The following is a 22,933-nucleotide window of genomic DNA, read 5'->3' as shown; positions in this document are numbered from 1 at the left end:
GTCAAAAACATTTATTTTTAGGTCTATAAATGATCAAAAGTTGCAATTTGTCGCCTTTGTTTTGTGTTGAAAGTTGACAGGCGTTTTTCACAAATTTAGCAGGAATGTTAAGGAGTTAATAAAAATGACAGCTTGATCCTGTTCTGCAACAGATGAGACCAATTTTTTTAAAATACAGTCATCGTTGAAAGGTGATGCATTACACACCCACAGTTAAAGCAGTGGTTGCCAGCGTTCACACTCTGCTTTGACTGAAGCCAAATGTGGTGCATCATTTTGAGAATGTTGCCAAATGTAGTAATTGAAATAAAGCTTCACATCTATTATTTCATCCATTTATTTTATATATATATATATATATATATATATATTATGTTGTACCTCGATTTTTGTGAATGCTCCAATCTTCAGGAACTCTACAGGAACACTTTTATTTTTTAACTTAAACAACAGTTTTAAAGGGAAACATGCTCTTTCAAGTCAAAATTCCCAATGAGTTACAAGACAAAAACATTTTGGATGAGAGTCTTACAGTGCACTGTGGGGTTTATTTGACCCCCGGGTTGATGTCAGGCATTGTTTGTAATGTACAATAAGAGTGAATATATACACTGTGTGTGTGTGTGTGTGTGTGTGTGTGTGTGTGTGTGTGTGTGTGTGTGTGTGTGTGTGTGTGTGTGTGTGTGTGTGTGTGTGTGTGTGTGTGTGTGCTCATTTGCTGTATGTCTGTGAGTCTAGAATTACTTGGAAGCTCTTTAGATCTTATCCCTTCATACTGAGGCTTAGCCCTGTGGTATTTGCCAGATCCCTGGGATCCTGTAGTGTCCCCTCCTTATTATGAAGTGGTCTAAATGATTTAAACCCTTCCTTCCTCTAATCAAATAATTGGTTGGTGGAGATAACCAGGCTCTGTGATTGAGACTAGGGTATGAGAACACCAGAGGGGCAAGGAAAGAAGAAATTTGCCCTTGTCCTGACTTCTCAAAGTCCTCTTTGTTCCCGACATTTTTCCTGATGATGTCTGTGCTCTGGAGCTAAATGGAGAGACTGCAATTGCTAATACTCTTCACTATTTGGTTTCGTTTGATTGAGCTTGAAGCGACACATTGGCATTTTGTCAACCTAGCCAAGGGGTTAATAAAGACTGAATTAAAGTCACTCACCGCTTTGTTCTCCACATCAACAGGGAGCTCACTCATAAACACTGACGCACAAATACTCCAACACACACACACACATACACACAACGGGCTGAGCTGTCTGTCATTCATGCTTCAGCCCCAGCCTCTTCTGTTGGAGATGAGCATGGCATTGTTCACTCAGCCTCACTACAGGGACAGCAAAGAGGAGAAAGAGGCAAAGGAAGACACTTTATATTTTTTGCAGTCGGCAAACAGCCAAAGCCTCAGTGCACAACCCTGAGGCAAGGAGAGTTATAAACATCCACTTATTCACTGACAGTGCACACAAACATGCACACTCCCAATCATACTGTTCACACACACCTACAGTATGCGTGCACACAAACTCCATCCATATGGGTACACTGTAGGTGTACTGTATACCTACAATATACCCATATAGAATTCACACACACACACACACACAGTCTGAAATTAGAATTTTGCCACCTGACACAGGCTGAAATTGGCCAGAGTCAGTTGAGCTGGAGGAAATGTATTTGACGTGTTTGTTTCTTTCCACCCTTGTTCACTGAAATATTCATAGTAAGTGAGCAGCTGTTGTTAAGTTCCACAGAAACATGTTATCTTAAGTTCTAAAGAATTTCGAGGGTTAGAGCCCAATGACAGGTCAAACACTGTATGCTGATTAGAACCGCGGTGTTCTTTAATAATGAGACATGTAATTTAAAGTGTGAATCAAAAGGGAATTCCAGTTCTATTATTTCTAATTCTGTAAACTCTTTCCTTCCCTATCCCTTCCCCATTCCTCTCCGTCACTTCGCCCGTGAACAAACCGGGTGTCCCGGTGTCAAAAACTGTCACGCTTGTTGGCGATACGGCTGACGGTGGCACGGTGTGTAATGAGGGACTGTCGCTGAAGCACTGAGGGGAGACGGCAGTGACACACCCGCGTGGGAAACTCATCTAAATCACATTACCAAACTCTGCCCTGAAGGCTCGCATGGCTGGCAGATTAGCCTGCATGGACTGTCTCTGTTTCTGTTGCTGCTTTCTCTGAATTCTTTGCTTTGTGTAGGTTGACGGGTAATAAACATTGTAATCAGGCCCGTGATGCTGAATGGCTTAACCAGGAACATGACACCAAAAAGAGAAGGATCACTATGACAGAATAGAACGGCACAAAGATTAAATCTCATAGGTTGGTGGGGAAATCTGATTAATCACACTGTGCCCTTGTACTTTGTGCAACTAATTAACCCATATTATCACATTAATTACAGTGATTGAATGAGGACACATGATCTGCAACAGGTTTGGGTGGGTACATGTATGTAAACAGTTGTGTTTCAGCACACAAAATGATGGGTTAACTGGCTCCAGATTGCATAAAGAGCCAAGATGCTGCTGTACGTGTGTGGGCCAAAGCTTTCCTCCCTCTCCATCCAAGCAGCAACACCTCTCCTTATCTCAGCTGTGATTTGCAACATGTACTAGTGGCAGGCTGCCAGTTTGGTTGATCTTGTTTTCTCCTGTTTGTTAAATTTAAGGAAGCCTAAGTTGTAATTTCTTTTCTTTGATTACACAAGGCTGTATTTGTTACCTTCCCAGTTAGATTTGTCTTTTTTGTTAGGTTGACCAAGCCCACTCTGAAGTTATTTCCAACTCCATCATTTTTACTACCTTGTAAATAAACACATCAGTCGTTATACTTCAGCAGTCTATTTTCTTGGCTGCTTGAGACTTGGAGAAGATGGGCCCATTTCATTTCTGTTACTGTTGTTCACGAAAAACAAAATATTTAACAGAAAAATAAAAAATCTCTAGTAAACTGAGCTTGAAATTTTTAATATAAAGAACTTGAGGAGGTGTTTGTATTAAAAGCAAAATATCTGCATGACAAACAGGAGCAGATCAGCCAAACGGGACTATTTACTAAAAAGTAATGAAATATAATGTCTTCAATTGAGATAAATGTCATGAGAAATTTTTTGAGAATTAAAACAGTGAAAATGTAGATGTTTAAATAGTAACACTTTTTAACATAAGGAATTTGCAGTGGATAAATCAATCTAAAATTGCATTAACTGTAAACTGAAAACATCAAGACAGAACAATAGTATTTTTTAAAAAATGCAATGATGACATAGCCTCCATCTTCAGTGTTAATCAGAAAATGCAACATGAGGCTCATCAATTTCAGAGACTTTCTGTTTCCTACAGCACTTTGCTAGCATGTCATGTCTTGCTGCGGCAAAATATTCACAGCAGAAGAGAAAGACAGATGACTGATGATGGTATTGACACAATATCTAAAAAAAAAAAAATTCTGTCATATTCAGCCACTCACTGTGAATTTTAAACAGCTTTTCCTTTTTTTCTCTTTGGGTTTGAAAAAGCACTTAATAATACAGTTAGTAACATTTTAATATTTATTTGGATGATATCATATCCTCGTCTTCACAGCTGTGTCTTTATCTAAAACCTCTGAAATTTGTAATTATTGCAACCACTGATCAAGCACCCAAGGCAAATAGCTTTGAGCTCCAGTTTAGTATGGTATTATTGCGTAATTTACTTGTCAGTGTCATTTGACATGTTATGCAGAGAGTCAGAGTGGCAATTACAGCACTAGCGGGAGTCTAGAGTGGCATTTATATGACATTAGTGAGGCACATTTAGCTTTCATTGTCAAAGTGAAGAGACTCAGGCCACACTCTGCCCCTGAGGCAGGAAAGACATTATTCAAAAGCAGACCAGGAAATTCGAAATTCGGTGTGAAACCCTATCATACTTTGATTTGATTGACTGAAGAGTAAACTGGGAAAAAAAGAGAATCACTGCGAATTATTTTAAAACAGGTGGCCCCACATCAAGAGGATGCTGGATTTGTAGCTTCTTCCTTTTTTTTCTATGTGGATTTTTTTGGTTTGTACAGGTCTGCTTTCACAATGCAAAGACATATATGTCTGCTAAACAAGAAACTTTGAGAGGACTGGAGTGTAGATCAACATTTCTAATAAATCAAAAAGAAGACTGCAGAAAGTATGGAGTCAAAACCACAATGCATTTAGCCTTGCTTAGCACCTAGCCTGGCCCTCTCCAAGGCTCAGAACTATGGCAATCATCACTTCTAAATTCACTGAATAACACACTGTATCTTCTTAATTTAATCCATTATAAAATAGGAATGTAAAAACAAGTTACATGGTTTGCCTGGCAACATCAGTGACAGCAAGGTATTAACATCTGATGTGCTTTTGATCTTATTCAGACTAGTGAACATAATTTTTGTGGACAACCTCAAAAAGACAATATTATCCTACTAGAATGGTGCTGAGAAGTACCCATACCTCCATAACCAGGTGAAAAATGTTGCAATGTTGCGGAAAGAGATGAAAAAATTCCTGGACCAGGTTTAACAGGATCTGCAACAAAATTCAATAAGTTCTTCCCTGGCCGATGGCCCATTCCTTCACCGAAGAACAAAAAAAAAAAAAAAAAACAACAAACAGACAAGGGTGAAAACATACCTTCCTTGGTGGAGGTAACTAGGAATAAGAACAGAGAATAGATGAAGCAAGTATTCTGAAAATGATAAATATCCAGCCTCTTAGGCACACCAGACCAACTAGGGTAACGAGATCCTGCACTGCAATATCATTCATGCGTTTAAGTTTATCTATCCAGGGAAGGTTTGCTCACCATGCTCGCCCTTTTTCTGCATCCACCTGCTTCGCATTCATTGGATCAGTTACACACATTCACACCTGGGAGATAACCACTGCAACCACATAATATCGTGCTGTTTCTCTTGCACTTGACAGCTCCACTTGAGCAGCTGGGGGTTAAGCACATTGCTCATTGCTCAACAGCACCTTGACAGAAACCACTACGGGAGGATCTGCAGTCATTTGGTTTACGCACCCAGACTTTCTGAGCCCCTGTAGAACGTCTGGTCTGGTCTGGGCTTAAATGTAAAGCACTGCAGTTTATAGTAATGTATTAAAGGTATTTAAAGGTAAACTCTTTCTGCAACTTCACCACCCAGGAGCATACTGGACAAATTACAAACTTGTGAGAAAACTGGCAGGATGATAATATTTCTCAACCAACTTTTTAATGTGTAACATGAATATTTACTGCATATAAGTATGGGGAAAGGAAGACAATCACTCAATCAAACCCAAAGGGTGTTGTGTGAAGGACACTGCTTGTCACCACAACATTTAAATTACAAAAATTCACAACCTTCTTAGGTTGGCCATGACGTTGACCTCTCCCTCCACCTCTATTCACTTAATTCCAGTGAAGGTCAGTAAAGCCACGCAGGCTGATTTAAATGTGAGTTCCATTCAATATTGAGCCCCACTCTTGGGAGCTACCTACCCCCTGACATTTAAGCTGGGCTTATGAAAGCCTAGACATATATACCTAGTGACTGGTGTTAAGTGGAGTGAAGCCCAGAGGATCTAGGCAGGTTTTGGCCCTTTGAAGCTGACAGGCCTGCTCCCTCCTGGCACGCCGTGACTCAACTTTCTGCTTTATAGGTAATTTATTCATCTGAATAATTAAGGGCCAGTCGGCAGCAGAAAGCATGAATAGCAATAAGTATGAAGAAAGAGTTAGTTTCCTTCAGCTGGTAAAGCCAAGCTGCCCAGAGCAAACCTGTCTCCAAAATATTATTATTTGAAATGGATTCTGCTACTTTCTTAGGACTGATTGATCTCACATGGTGCAATACAGAAACCAATATTGCTGCAGAATGTGAAAACTCCTTTTCCTATACTAGAGGCAAACACGCTTAAAGTAATCAATACGTTTTCAGCTGGATATGACACATCAAGAACACACCATAAGAGCCAGTGTAGTCTGCTAAGAATGTAGACTTCTGTGTGAATGTGTGAATGTAGACTTCATTTTTCTGTGCTTCTGTTCATCTATCATCATCAGTTTTACCCTGCACCCTGAGCAGGTGGGGTTGCTGCACCTGTCGCCATCAGTGCAAAGGTACAGAGTAGAATCACTGCTCAGCAACAGGCTTCTTTGTCAGAAGTTTTAGCAAAGCCAGGCCATCCTCATTTCTAAGGAAGTAGTTCTGGTCAGGGAAACTAGCTCCTGAAAATTAGCTGCAACAGATCCAACTTTTCATTTATGCCATGTGCAATAAGAGCTATTAATTCTAATAAACAATAAACTGCGTCCCGGTTCCCCACACAGCTCAGCACATTATCTTATCCCTGTTCTTATTGTTGCACTTTTTCTTTTCTTTTATCACAGTAACCATTTATTGAATTGTGTGTTGTATAATACCAGCACTTTTAATGTCTTCAGTCTTATTGTGTTTTTATTGTCTTTATGTTTTTGTGTTTTTTATGGTGCCGCCCGGCAGAAAGAAATTTGCTGCTGGGAACTGAACTAAAAGGAACTGTCCAGACACCAGTGGCTGAGATGACCTGCAAAAACCTTCCTGTTTTGTTTCAAACTGGGCTGAAACTGATGTGGATTTCTTATGGAAAAGATCAACACAATGTAAAGTGACCGACCTTTGTATAATCCTGACTGTCTGTACAAATATTTCATGGTAACCTATGCACTGTTTAAAATATCTCAGTCTGGACTAAAAGGCATTGTCATCCTTGAAGCCACACAAGTAGCTTAAACAAAACAAAAAACACACACATATGTAAAGCAGGTATTGTCTGAAAGTTCAAACAATCATAAAACAATGATTATAAATTAATTTTGTGCACTTCTCTTCAACTTGACAACCTGGCACAAAATTATTAGTAAACCGCACCTATCTGATAATAGTTTCAAATAAATGCTATTACTGTCTGGCAATACTATTGCACCAGAGTGTGACAAACGCAGACAAACACACACACACAAACATGCTCCCATGCTTCTGGCTCTGTTTCTTTGTAATTGAGGCCTCTGTGATAAGCCAGGGTCAGCAAAATAATGGAGCACAGAGTCCATTAAAACATAAGCACAATTAGGTGGGAGGCAAACACTGCTGATGGCTTCTGACCCCACTTCATTATTGTGCAAATGGAATGATTTTACTCTCTCACTCGGTCTCAAACACGCAGCCACTCGTTCTGTCTGCTCGGCACACACTTACTACCAACTGCGCATGCCAGATAACCCACTTACAGTAGCCTCTGAGCTCATATGGTGATATTAATTGCTCTCACACAAACAAACACATACTCAGACATACCAATGTAATAATATACACTCATTCACATACCAGGTAACTACTTGTACAGAATGAGGATAAACTGTCTCAGGCATCCTCTCATTAGCTGCTTTCACAGAACAACTGAAGAGACTTACACTGATCATCAAAAGGCCATTTAACTCCACTAAACTGCTGAATTGAATGGATCGCAACGATCCAGCATAAGCAATTACAGCCCAGTAGCTTTGTTCCTTAATGTCTTTCTCTGTTTCCTCTCTCCTCCGTGCTCTCTTCTTTAAGAGTTTTTCATTCTTTGTCTCTTCCACCTATTTCCTTTGCTCGCACACACACACACACACTTACAACAGCTGTGAGTTATGAAACCTGTAATTTTGAAGGAGATCTCCTGCATGCGTAACAAGGCAGCTGTCAGGCCTCTGCTCTGGCCAGCCAGTGATTGAGTTGTCAGCTCAAGTGGGCCTGTGTGTGTATTTGTCTGTGTGTACGTGTTAATCCGTGGAGAGTCTAACTTGCGGTCAATACGGATCAACAACACAGGTAGCTATAGATTTACAGAATAAACAATCCAGGAAACGTCTGTGTGTGCATGGAAAACCAATTAATGTTGGTTAAATTCCGTAACTGTACACTTTAGAGATGGTTGGAGTTATAAGTACATATTGTTAGTGTTTGAAATTACCAAAAGGAAGATATTAAAACTTATTTTGTTACGCTATAAGCAATAAAAAAAAAGTCAGAGCTGGCCAGTTTGATTGATCTGACCTGGGGGCGGGCACTATATAGTCCATTATGTAATTTCCATTCCAACTCACATACAGGCAGTTACCCTGTATGTTAATCACCCTTAAACCACCTGTGATTTCAGCAGTCCCTACATTACTCTGTGACTCGTACACTGCAGCATAATGTACTGAGTGCTGAGATTACTGGGCTACATTCATCTGTGTTTTGAGGTTACAGTAATTAGTCACCACATCTAGACCCATGACAGAGAGACAGCTAACAAACCCTAAACCCCAGTCCTTTCTCTAATATGTGCCAAACACAGCTCTGGGTAAGGAGGAGCCACAGAAGAAAAAAAAACATCTAGAGGGAATTAGTGCTAACATTAACAAACTAGGCTAACTATCTTCCACTTTCCAAGTTGAAAACAAACAACAACACATGCAACCCTCTCCAATGCTGAATGCTTCATAGGGGCAGATCACTGAAAGGGCTAAAATGTCCACAAAAACATATTAAGAAATGTTAAATCAGATGATGCGTAGAAACTATTACAGACTTTTTACTTTGAGGGACAAAGAAGCTGAGGGCTGTCCTGCTGATTCAGAACAGTCAAAGGTTTTTGGTACCAGTGGACAGGAGTTTCAGCATCTCACCCAATGACTTCAGCAACATACATCCAGGTTGGTTGCTTCTTAATAAGCGATGATTGTGCCCAAAACAATCAGCACCAACCAACATGCAGAATTTCTCCACCTGGTGGCAAGATTCAAAGACAACTGTGACAGTGAAATTATTTGGCTCTCAGGTCTCATACGGTGTGACATTTTGGCATTTTGAAACTAATGAGTTTCAGTGTCATTTACTGAGTCACAGAAACATATTGAATTTACACAGGATATTCCTGTGATGGAACTTGGCATAATTCTCTCTTCTGCTGTTTTTTCAGTTTGGGTAATAACATTGTCTCAGTGGGAATGATGTGTTATATCCTGTTTGTCCTGGTATATGACTAGTTGGCAAACTGTCTCTCCATTCTTCTGCTCTCTGTTCTTGCCTGTCTAACTTGCCGTTTTACAATCTCTCTCCCTTTATTGTCCCTTTATTGTATTTGTCTGTCTGTGTTTTTGTATTTTCCAGTGTTTGGAATTGTATACAACTGTGGCTCCAATAGTGAGTATCCCTTTAAATATTTTACTGTTATCACCATGCTTACTGTAAAGAGCATATGGCTCATTTCATTTATCCAGCTCATTCAAATGAGACTATGTCAAAACCCAATATATGGCTGGATCCTGAATGTATGGGCTATGTTGTGGGACTGCTAGATGATGTAATAATATTACGTCATCACATAATTAGCATGTTATGCTAATTAGCATATTATTGACAGTATCATATTGTATTTGCACTCAAGTGTCAGCTAGTTTCAGCCCTTTAAGTGTTTGCTTCTATCCTATTCTCTGTGCTCACATATACAGTTATTTAATTCAGCTGAATTCCCAAGAAAGTCATTCTCATTTACATGCTTTTCTGTTTCTATTGTCAGACACGTTACATGTTGAGTAGACCACACACACACACACATACACACACACACACAAACACAAACACAAACACACACACACACACACACACACACACACACACACACACACACACACACACACACACACACATACCAGGACTGAAAATGCAACAATCTTAATCTCAGTTGCAATATGTACAGCATTGTGAAGTAAACCACCGCTGACCCCGCTGTTGCAATCCAGCCAAAAAGAAGTTTATTGTTGTTGTTAAGTTGAAGTTTATTTCATGTGTTATTATACATTCTTATTATTTTGTATTTAAATGTAAATACAGAGCAGAAAGCATGTTCACTTTCACCAGAGTGGACACATATCAAAGTCTGTGTGTACTGCTGTCATTTTAATTCATACTCACATGCACCGAGTTGCATTAAAATGGAATCATTCTCTGAGAAGGAATACAGATGCTGTGTGCTTCAATTATTTCTCTTAGCACCTCCATTTAGGTACATTTCTTTTTTTTTTTTACACCGTAGGCCCATCGACATATCTTATTTTCCATCTGGACCTTGACTCATATCATAAGAGTATTCCTTGTGTGTGGGGATGTGTAAATAAGCAACAAATTTGTGGCATATACAACTCTGCTTGTTGTTTGACAGGCAGGAAAAAATTCAAGGGCAAGTGCTTTGATCCAAATCCATACAGTTTGTGGAGGTGATGCATTAATCTGGTCAAATATCGAGGAGGAGTTCTCCCACAATTTTTGTCACACTCAATTTGCTGTATAATATACAATATACAGAATTTATTTGATATGGCATTGCCACAAATCTGATAATAGAGTTAGAGGCCTGTCAGTGTCAAAACAATCGTACCGCTGGTGCAAACAATTAGACTGTGTAGCAATTATATAGGCCTGTTTTATAGTTCCTGTAATATGTTTTGCCAGGCTGACTTCCTGCAGTCAAATGGTAATGCAGTTAGACTAATGGCTGCACTCTTTTTTCACACTGCTGTGGATGATAAGTATTATGGCTTAAATAAATAAACAAGCAGGGAGCAGTATAACCCCTCTCATGGGTATACTATACATGAGAAGAATTGATGTTGCTGGAGGGCTGGGGTGGTCTGGTGGAAATGCTGCACTGCCATATGCCACATGCACCGATAGTCACCATGGCATTTTTAAGGACACTCCGTGATCATGGCATAAAGGTTGGGTGGGCATAAAGGTTGGACGGGCATAAAGGTCAGACAAGCTAATGAAATGAAGGATGCTGGAGCTAATTTGAAGAAAACCAAATGATCAGATATCATCCAGATCCCACTGAAATGGGCAACTTAACAACAACTCCAGGCCTCATTGGGAAACAATTTAATGACAGTGTTTTTACCAAGCATGAGTGTGAGTATCTGTGTGTAGATAAGTCATATCACTTGTGAAAAAGAAAACACAGTATATGCTCTGAAAACAATCTTTGCGTGAATTAGATATTAACAATAATATAATTAAAAAGGCAAAGAAATGCCTGGTAATGAGCCAACCAACTGTACTGCAGGTGCAGTATTCTTCCGACACCTCCCTCTGCTTGTCTTCAATTTTCTGTCCCTCTTTGTAGTGCCTAACCAGAAGCCCTTAACAATCACAAAAGCAATATGAGGAAAACCAAGCACTAATATATAAAATTCGTGACTCTTAAATCAATGGAAAAACGGGCGCTTGCAGACAAATAAGGAAGCCTGAGCTCCATTCTGGCTCAATACAAGTCTAAGTAAGTGGGCGATTTAGAGTTTGTGAAGTGGCTCTGTCTGTAATCCAGCAAATGGATCTAGTTTATAAGAACAATGTGACAATGTGTTCTTCTAGTCTGCAACTAACTATGCCAAACTCAGGTCAGTACACAAGACATAAGAACAAGACTTCAAAGCAACATACTGTAAAATAACCTTGGCTCTTCTCTATATGACACACCAGCCCTTTGACCAAAGGTGTTGATTCTTCTCTTTCTTGCCCATTATTCCACTCCATAGTCTTTTTATGTGCCTCTATCTGACATCTACAATAATCTTACTATGGCCAGTTGGACTATTGTGATCCATTACTGTTTTCACTCATGTTGGACCAAAGCACTAAGAGATTCCTCTATATTTGACCGAAGCTTATATTCTGCTAATTTGCAACAGGTTTTTGTAGTTTTATTTATGTAACTCAAAGTGCTGCTTTTATCAATATTTTCACGTCAATAATAGATCAAATTACTGACTCACTGACTCCGTAGTTCCTCTAAATTCTACACAGCATCTTTCAGCTCACTGTTTTGGTTTTAAAGCAGGTCTTATCAGTGTCATTTCCAGTCACAGTAGAATGTGAAAGAAGCTGAGATGCATGGATGGATGGGTTGACAAAACATTGGACAAATACAGGAAACCACTGTCCATTACCCAGTTCAAACCAATAGTCAACATTATTTATTTTAGCCATGACCAAGATCATTCTATAATTTTAACCATGTTTATTATTGTAACCATGACAATGAAGATTGTCTGACCTCAACAAAGTACTTATTTTAGCCCCAAACTACAGTCTTTAACTAAAACCAACCAACTTGTTTTTGTGTCTAACCCAAACCAAACTTTTAGAAGTGTTACCTTTTTAGTTTATCTGTGGCATACGACCTTTTGTTGGCACTTATTCAGGAAACGCTTGTATGGGTCATATCAGAGGGTAGGCTCAAACACCCTATATGGTTGTTTAGGTTGGAGGACTTGTTGTTTTGTCACCTAGAACTAACCATAAGCAGTGCGAGATGCTAACCGTGGTCTGCAGTGTCAAAGTCCTGGACTTTTGTATAGTATACAAGCTTAAAAAAAAAACGTCAGTACAATGAGCCGACAAAATGATCCCTATTTTTACAATACTTGGTCATAAACACCAGTATGAGGTGAAATGAAGACATAAAAGACTCACATGTAATTACAATTCAAAGCAAATTTCATTCTTTTGTAGTGAAAATTCAGGAGAGTGGACTCTAACTGTGTGTTTCTCACTGTTCTCCCCTCCCTTTGAAGATCCTGTGATGCAGAGACATAATTCAAACATACTACTGTGAGATAAATCACGGATGATGACCTGTGGAAAATGATGAAACATGTAAGCCGGTGTGTTAGTTTGATCCTCCAGCAGCCAAACTATTGAGCCACTGTCGCTGCTCACACAGAGATCAGTGACTAACATGGCTTTTTGTCGGTGAGTTACAACCGATATTGAATCTGTGCGTGCTTGTGTGTGTTTAGGTGTGTGTGCTGAACAGAGCGAGACACCAGTGAATGATATAAATTTTTTAGCTACATCCAAGACTGCATTGATTTTTAAATATGTCCTCGCGGGCACAGTTCACTTTGATGTGAGGCTGGTTGTGCATACAATTCAACGCAATAGAAGGCAGCCAGGATGGTGGGAAAATAATTGAAACAGACACATGGAATGACACACACACGTACGGTCTACTGCACACCGATAGGCACAGAGACACACACACGCAACTTCATTTGTTCAGTCACAGTTGCTCTCAAAAATCCCTGTTTCCATGTGCTTTACTGTGTCAGGCCATCGTACGTTCCTCACATTAAACGATTACATCTGCAAAAGGAAATATGACTATCATATAACTATAACTATCATATATTTATAGCTATTTTGTTTTATTATAAGCACTTAGTTACGTGTAAGCTGCTTGGTTGCACTTTGATTAAAATCAGATTTAACTAGTATATTTATTTACTTACTGAGAGCATTCAACACATAAACAGCTTAAGAAAATATCTTCACCATTTTGGCTAAAACAAAAAACTATGCAAATAAATCCTGAGCAAATACCCTGCAAGTCATACAGGGGACACTAAAAACTGATGAACATAATATTAGGGTATGATGTTGTGTTCATCATCATCATCATACCCTGATATTACCTGAGATAATATTGTCTTTGGTGTTGTAACTCAGTTCTGTATTAGAACAGAATTTAATTTACTATCCTCATGGGGAACTTTGTCATAGATATTCTGCTTTGCATTTCCAAAAAGAATAAATACAATTTACAATTCACAGACAAAACATTACTAAAATTTAAAACAAATAAAAAAACCATAAATACACAAAATTCATTCAGTACTACACAAAACCATACAGGCATATTGCATAAAAAGGCCAGCTGTATTGTTTACCTTGCCATAACACCAAGACATCTACTTTAGGAATAATAGAATGTTTATAGAAAATCAATCTATACTTGTCTACTATCCATCTTTGCTCTGTATGACTTGCAGGGTTTCTTTATTTACTTGTGTTTCCTGCATTTGCACTTTCTCATTATGTACATTTTGTCAAAATTGAGAAGATCCTTGTTTTCATTTGCTTGTGTTTTCTTAAGTTTCAGTGAGTTGAGTTGAGTTCCATCCATCACTTTACATTAGAATGTAAAATGTGACGTGTTCATGTACATTTACTTACAATGAAACACATTTAGAGCCCACTGCTTCTCAGGTTGGTTTAAGCCATTTCTGTTCCATTCTATTCTCTATATATTTTTTTCTGCCACAAATATACTTGTGCTATAAAATTAAGCCTGTATTTCTTCCTGTGCCCCTCTGTTGTTTTACTTACATGCCCTCCTTCCCACTCATCCAGGGTGTGTCCTTTGTCACTGTACGAAACAGCCCACACGATTCATTGATTAGTTGTGTCCTTTGAGGTGTAATAATGCCTGGGACACTGGCAGGTGTGAACAGATACAATCTGTTCTTTAACATGTAAAGAGCCTCCTGCCGTGACCAATAACTTAGTCACTGAGTTACAAAAACTCATTGTCACTGTCACTGACATGCACACACACTTCCTCGCACTCTCATCCATACACAAACACACAAGCAACCATCACACACTGTGACTATGTGCTGGTGTCTTCCTTAGTCCTTTACAAGTCTGCCCCCTATTGGTAGCTGTTGTTATTGTGGCTGAAAGCTAAGTGCCCTCTGCTTGAAAATCACAGCTTTCTCTGCCTTTACCAGGGGAAATACCACAGCTTGTTGGCTGCATATGTAGCTCCACACCAACTTTCCAATGTAAAAACAGTAATATCATTTCATAAAAATGCTTCTTGTGGCCTGTCTGTGAAATGCAGATTTGAAATTCCAGGGCTCTGGATGGACTCCAGGCTTGTGCAAACTGTAATTTACTGAAACTGTAGAGATAAAGATTGCATAGCTAAACTGCTAGAAAATGTTAATAAATGTTTAAAAAAAATGAGTTTGATCCCATTAATCAGGAAAGTTGCTGACTGTGTTAACTTAAACTGAACAGACTCCATAATGAAATCAGAGATGGTTTAAGTTGTATCAGTTGAAATTATTTGCTGCCTAAAGCTGCCACAGGACGCCATAAAAACTACAGTTGTCCAATCAGTTCTGTAGCAGTTTCATCTGAGCCACACTGTGTGACTGTCTAATGAAGATAAAAATGCCTAAAAAGTCATCTTTTAAAATTGCCCTGGGCAAGAAGACAGCATAAAATCAGTATAGGGCAATAAATGCAGTACAGACAGCAGACAGCATAAGCAGGCCAAAGAAACTGTCACACAAATACAATTTCTAGCAAAGATACAGGTATTAAGATCAAAAAACACATGCTTTTTATCTGGATCATACTACACATGACATGACATCGCTCTCCGAGTCAGAGTTAGAAGATCAGAGGTATAAAAACAGATAAAGTAAAAAGAGAATAAGCACGAGAGGAAGTGTGAGAGCAGGATGTGTGGGAATCGATGTCGAGTGGCTATATTTACCATGGTCCAATTAGACAGGAGGAGACTGGAGCACACTAATGACCTGACATTTACACATACTGAACCCCTGATTTGTTGTGATTACACTGTGAGAGATTATATGGGTGTGCATGTGTCTGTGTCTGTGTCTGTGTCTGTGTGTGGGCTTTTTTTTTACTATATTCGTGGGGTTTGAAAACTGGGAGCCCACTATACTGTTTTTTTTTAGGTTTTTCTTAAAAAAAAACAGTTTAAAATGGACAGGAGAAATAAATGAACTTATTTTGAACTTATTAGATGCTGTATTTTCACCTTGAATTCCCTGATTCCCTGGTGTCTGCATTTTTCAGGCATACTGTATCCTACAGTTGGTGTACACCAAGGATTTTTGGGATAAATCAGCCTGAAAAGACAAAAATTAAATACCTTATATTCTTTTTAAACATTTTGCTGGCCAGTCTAAGATGTTTAACCCTTTTCCCCAGTCTCCATTCTGTCTATAGGCTCTTTACTGCCCCTTTGTTTTTGTGGAGCAGTGCTAGTATTAGCCTAAGTACTAGTATTAACCTAAGCTTATCCATGAGGTGCCTGTACTTCTGTATTAAGCAAATCAAACCTAGAAAGCAGAGCTTAAGGTACTTAAATGATTATTGCCTAACCATATTGAGAATTTCATTCTTTCAACAATCAACATGGGATTATTAAAGATTATCACCATTTCTTCCTTTAAATTGGGCTTTTATCCACGGCATACTCTCATAAACAGGCTCAACTTGCCACCATCTCATCCCTATACCTAGAAAAATCTCCCTCCATCTCTCATATCTCAGGATGCCCTGGCCGACCGCATCCCAATCCATATCCTCAGGCCTACACCTAGAGTAATCTCTCTCCCTTTCTTTTACCTCATCCCCTATCCTGATACTCCTCATAGCCTCTGCCCATTTCCCCAGCCCTGTCCTCATTTCTCTACCAAGCTCTAGTGAACCATTGTCCTTGCCCAGCTCATTGACGGTGCCACTAAATCACGTCGGATTCTTCCTCGCACAGAGCATTAGCTTCCCTAGCTCTGTTATTGCTAGCTTTGGCCCACCGGCGTCTGGGTTCTGCATGGTTCTGTTTACGACTGTCCTACTGCCACCACGCACACATACACAGACACACACCAGTTCACATGCACACGCACATCTGAGATTATTCTCAGCAGGCTGCAGTGGAGATAAATGGCTCCTCTGTTGCCCAGCCACAGGTTGGCAGAGCCTGGAGGGAAAAAGATCCATTTAAGAGCCCTGTGATGCAGGGCAGGGTTTGGGGGGGATAACTGACAAAGGTAGAGGCGACCTAAAAATTGAATCACGATGATTTCCAGAATACATGCTTCAGGACGATTAGGAGGCTAGGGAATAATAGGTGGAGAGAAAAAATATGATGAAGCAAAAAAAAAAAGTCAAGTGTTTTGTATTTTCTTTTCTTTCTTGAATTAAAAGTTGTCTAATTTCACAGTTTTAATGAAGCCAATTAAATGACAAATGTTCTCTTTTATTTTTTAAGAAAGCCCAGTTAAGAGAACACGTTGTTTTCACCCAACAATAGTGATAAATGCAAATGAGGAGGTTTATTATTGTTCATAAATATCTGATCAGCGGGCTGACAAGAGGAGGAAGACAGCAACAGTATGTCCTGGTTAGAGCCATCTGCTTCACAACAGGAGGAGGATCTATCTGTCTGGGAATTACCTACTGATGGGCAACACCTGGGGGGAGACGCGTGACTCAGTCTGAGAAAGTTTTAGAAGGCTTGTCATAAATTCTTCAGCTATAAAGGATGCATCTCTGTGTGAAAATGGAAAAAAGGAAATAACACTGAAATAACATGAATAATGTAAACCAACTGAACGCAGTCGTTCTTTGTACCTCCAAAGCAAGTAGTTTGAAAAGAACCTATTTTTCTTAGCTCTTCCTAAATTCTTGACACTGACTGTAGTTTAACAAGGTTTGGCTTCTTATGAGCTCAATATTTAATGTTTAAAAGCCTATTATTACTCCTTTATGTGATAGTCATTGAGTGTGTAGTATGGCTGTGAGAGGGTAAATATCCTCCCCTTCATTTGTCAGCTGAACAAGAGCAGTCCATCTGTTTGCCACAAAATTACTGACAGCTGATACGAAAACAGAGAAAGATACGAGTCAATAAGAGAATTTGTCTCCTCCTCTGTCTGTCTCTCAGTCTGCACCGCTCTGTTTCGGTCCGACTTTTCGACTCAACTGATGGTGCCATTTGACTGATGACACAAATTATACAGTATTCAAATTTGCACTGAGAGGGGTGTGGACAATATTAATATGCAGCTATTGTGTTTCAAAAACAACACTCAAGCAGCAACAGCGACATAATCGAGGTGATAAAATGTACACAAATAAAACTTAATATTAACTTATGAAACAGTATATATTTCAAAATAAAAATGTCATACAGCGTCATACAGGGAGGAAAACAAAATAAAAGTATTCTCTGTATTCACACATTTTCAGGGCAAATGTCTTGAGTTATTTTTATAAGCTGCACAAATAATCCCATTTTAATAAAAAATGTATATTAATGCATATTATATATGTATTATAATTCATAGTTTTACATTACAATTTTATAATTGTGTATTATGTCTGTTGTAACAGACATAAGTATTGACAAAAGACAAATCTGATTCTTTTGAATGATTTGACTTTTTAACCTGCAAGAGGTTTGGCAGTGTTAAGGATTCACCAGCAGACTGCAAATGTATTTTGCAGGTGTATTATTCCACGTGAACTTCATTATTTCTGTTCATACATTTTTGAAAGGCACCATCAGCAGAGAGTGAACACAAAAAGAAAAAAAAAAAATTTGAGAATTTGTCATGACCTAAAAGCTGTATGCTGTTTAACAGTTGCAATGTTTTGTTAAAAGAGTGAATTAACTTTTTGCATATATTTTAATTCAGCAATGTAACAAAAGCCCATTAAGTCCACACAAACATCTGTCCATTTAATTTTCCCAAAATACAGGAGAATACAAGAAAGAATTTGTGTTTCAAAGAGCCTACATGGGAAGGCCAGCCTTTTCATAATTCACTTTATGTCAGGACTGGGTAAGTAGTGGAGTGGACACAAGCGCAGAGTCAGAGTTATGGATAGCCAGAAAACGGTTTAATCAGTCCGGGTTCGATACACGTGAAGACAGTCCAATAAAGCAGAGGTACAACAGGGGAAAGGCAAACTCGAAGTCCAAAATCCAGGCAAAGGTCAAAACGATCGATATAATAAGTACAACAAGGAACGCTGGAAAGCTTGGTAGAAACGCTAGGAACACACAAGACAATCTGGCAAGGAGTGCAGGGAGGACGGGGACTAAATACGTCAGGAGGCGGGGAGACAATTACACACAGGTGAAACACATTGAGGGAGGAAGGGTAATCAGGAGGTGGGGAGCACACACGAGGAGAGGGAAGTCAAGACACCTGAAACGAGAGGAAGAACCGTGAACAATAGGAAACTCAAGCATTACCAAAATAAAACAGGAAACACTGAACAATAAGACCGCCCTGGCTCCCAGGGCGAAACCTGACAGTACCCCCTCCTCAATGTGCGCCTCCTGGCGCACCACCTGGCTTCTCTGGGTGACGGCGATAGAACTCTCGGATGAGAGTGGGGTCCAGGATGCGGGATGTTGGTTCCCAGGATCTCTCCTCCGGACCATACCCCTGCCAATCAACCAGATACTGAAGTCCCCGGCCCCGCCGTCTGACGTCCAGCAGTCGGCGGACCGTGTAGGCTGGCTGCCCGTCGATGAGCCGAGGAGGCGGTGGTGGGGGGAATGCCGGCTGCAGAGGACTGGTGACCTGTGGCTTGATTTGCGATACGTGGAACACAGGATGGATGCGGAGAGACCTGGGAAGACGGAGTCTGACTGCCACAGGGTTAATGATTTTTTCTATTTCGAAGGGACCAATGTATTTGGGTGAGAGTTTCCTTGATTCTGTCCGGAGCTTGATGTGTGCAGTGGAGAGCATAACAGACTGACCTGGAGCATAGGTGGGAGCTTGGGTGCGGTGTCGATCAGCCAGCCTCTTGTTGTTCTCTGATGATCGGAGCAGGGCAGCCCGAGCCTCCCTCCAGATGCGTCTGCAGCGACGGAACTGGTGCTGGACTGAAGGTACCGCCACCTCTTTCTCCTCTTCCGGAAACAGAGGAGGTTGGTAGCCCAGGGCGCACTCAAAAGGGGATAGTCCGGAGGCAGAAGAGGTGAGGGAGTTGTGTGCGTACTCTACCCAAGGGAGATGGGTGCTCCACGACGACTGGTTGCGGAGGCAAATGCATCGGAGAGCAGCCTCCAAGTCCTGATTGGCTCGTTCCGTTTGGCCGTTGGTCTGCGGATGGAAGCCCGACGATAGGCTGGCAGAGGCGCCGAAGGTGGAGCAGAATGCTCTCCAAACCTGGGAGACAAACTGTGGCCCCCTGTCAGAAACAATGTCTATAGGAATTCCATGTAATCGGAAGACATGTTTAATCATAAGACGGGCTGTCTCCGCAGCGGTAGGGAGCTTACGGAGAGCCACGAAATGTGCAGCTTTAGAGAAACGGTCAACAATGGTTAAAATAACAGTCTTTCCTGAAGAGGGAGGTAACCCTGTGACAAAGTCCACAGCCACGTGAGACCAAGGCCGGCTCGGGACAGCTAGAGGATGCAGAAGTCCGACTGGAGGCTGGTTACTAACCTTACACTGGGCACACACCGGACATGCTGCTACAAACTCTCTGGTGTCTTTGATTAGATCCGGCCACCAGAAACGGCGCCGGAGGAAGGAAACAGTCCTCCTGACTCCCGGATGACAGGTGAGCCGAGAGGAATGGGCCCACTGCAGAACCTGTGGACGAGTCACTTTAGGAACATACAGTTTGTTAGTGGGACCTCCTCCGGGGTCAGGTTCCCGGGTCTGAGCAGTTTTAATGTCTTTTTCTAACTGCCAGCTAAGCGCTCCTAATACACACGAGGAGGGAATGATGGTTACAGGTACCTGTTCTACCTCCGCAGGTTCGTGCAACCGGGACAGAGCGTCAGGTTTAATGTTCTTAGATCCTGGACGGTAGGTGATGATAAAGTTAAATCTGTCAAAAAACAAGCACCACCGTGCTTGTCTGGCATTAAGCCGCTTAGCGGTCTGGATGTACGTCAAATTCTTATGATCTGTCCAGACCACAAACGGATGAACCGCCCCCTCCAACCAGTGCCTCCACTCTTCCAACGCTAACTTAATAGCTAACAGCTCCTTGTTACCCACGTCATAATTTCTCTCAGCCGGAGAGAGCCGACGAGAGAAAAATGCGCACGGGTGAAGTTTATTATCTGCCTTCGCGCGCTGGGACAGGACCGCTCCAACTCCAGTGTCAGAGGCATCAACCTCTATGATAAACTGGCTGGATGGATCCGGTTGGGTCAGGACTGGCGCGGAGGTGAAAAGCTGTTTCAGCCGTTTAAAGGCAGCTTCAGCTTCCTCAGTCCAGCGGAACGGGGTGGAGGGGGAGGTGAGACCCGTAAGCAGGGCAGCAACAGAACTGTAGTTTCTGATGAACCTCCTGAGGAAATTAGCAAACCCCAGAAAGCGTTGAAGTTGTTTGCGGGTGGTGGGAGCCGGCCAGTTGACCACCGCACTGACCTTGGAGGGATCTGGTCTCAGCTCCCCCTCGGCTACAACAAAACCCAGAAAAGTGACAGATGTGGAATGAAACTCGCATTTCTCTGCTTTGACAAACAGTTTGTTTTCTAATAACCTCTGGAGAACCATTCGAACATGCCGCCTATGTTCGTCCAGGTCCCTAGAAAAAATCAAAATGTCGTCAAGATATACAAATACAAAACGGTGCAGAAAGTCCCGGAGCACATCATTCACTAACCCCTGGAACACCGCGGGTGCATTAGTCAGCCCAAAAGGCATGACTAGGTACTCAAAATGTCCCAAAGGCGTGTTAAACGCCGTCTTCCATTCATCACCGGCCCGGATGCGGACCAGGTGGTATGCATTACGCAGGTCCAACTTGGTGAAGATTCTCGCCTCCTGCAGGGATTCAAAGGCAGAGTTCATCAAAGGCAGAGGATACTTATTCTTGACAGTGATTTTATTTAACCCCTGGTAGTCAATACATGGGCGGAGAGTACCGTCTTTCTTAGAAACAAAAAAAAATCCTGCCCCTACAGGAGAAGTAGAAGGTCTGATTATCCCTGAGTTCAGCGATTCTGCAATGTACTTCTCCATAGCATCTCTCTCGGCCCTGGCCAGACTGTACAGCCGGCTCTTAGGAAGAGGGGCTCCCGGCAACAGATCAATAGGACAGTCATATGGCCGGTGAGGTGGAAGAGCAAGGGCTCTGGATTTAGAAAAAACCTCAGCCAGGTCGTGGTATTCGGTCGGGACTTCGGTTAAGTCAGGTGAGGGCGGCGCCTCCACTGGGGCTGAGTGGTCACTACCGGGAGAGTGAGCTGAGCGCAGACAGGTGGCATGGCAGAAGTTACTCCAGCTAGTAATTCGGCTGGAAGACCAGTCAATGACAGGATTATGGAGCGATAACCAGGGGTGTCCTAGAACAACGGGAATCTGGGGTGAAGAAAAAAGATAAAACTGAGAGTGTTCATGATGGTTACCAGTGATAAGCAGGTGCACGGGTTCGGTTAGAAACCGAACGGTAGAGACAACACTGCCGTTCAGAGAAGTGACCGGAATCGGTTTGGGAAGAGCCTCAGAGCCGATGCCTGCCTGCCTGGCCAATTCAGCATCTAACAGATTTTGTTCCGCCCCAGAGTCAATTAGTACTCTTACAGGAATTTCGCCCTCTTTTAAAACAATTTGGGCCTCAATGATAAGGCTAGCCACGGGTTTAGTGGGCACAGGGGTACCACTCGTCAATGTGCCCACTTTCAAGGACGAGCTGGGGCGTTTGGGCGAACCGAACACTCCCTGATGTAGTGACCCCCCTTACCGCAGTAAAGACACTCACCTGACTTGAACCGTCGTTGTCGCTCCGCTGCGGAGAGACGGCTGCGGCCCAGCTGCATCGGCTCCTCCGTCGCCTGACGAGAGGATGACTGCTCTGCGGGGTGAGAGGATAGAACACCAGTTAGTGAAGGGACGAGGGGCTCTCTGGAGCATCCTGACTGAGCGGGTCTGATCGTCTCTCTGCGACGCTCCAGCCGACGATCAGCCAGCCGGTTGTCGATCCGTATGACCAGGCTGATAAGGCTGTCCAGGTTGGATGGCAGGTCCAGCGGAGTGAGGTGGTCTTTTAATTCACCCGATAACCCCGCAAGGAAGGCGTCGCAGAGTGCCTCCTCATTCCAGCCACTCTCTGCTGCTAGAGTTCTAAATTCAACAGCGAAGTCCGCTGCCCGTCGTCCTCCCTGTCGCGCCCCCATTAGCGCTCTGGCGGCCTCCCTCCCTGGCTTGGTGTGTTGAAACACCAGCCTAAACGCTTCGAT

The sequence above is a fragment of the Toxotes jaculatrix genome, chromosome 1, assembly GCF_017976425.1.
Source record: "Toxotes jaculatrix isolate fToxJac2 chromosome 1, fToxJac2.pri, whole genome shotgun sequence".
Lineage (NCBI taxonomy): Eukaryota > Metazoa > Chordata > Actinopteri > Toxotidae > Toxotes > Toxotes jaculatrix.
Note: the sequence above shows the minus strand (reverse complement) of the source record.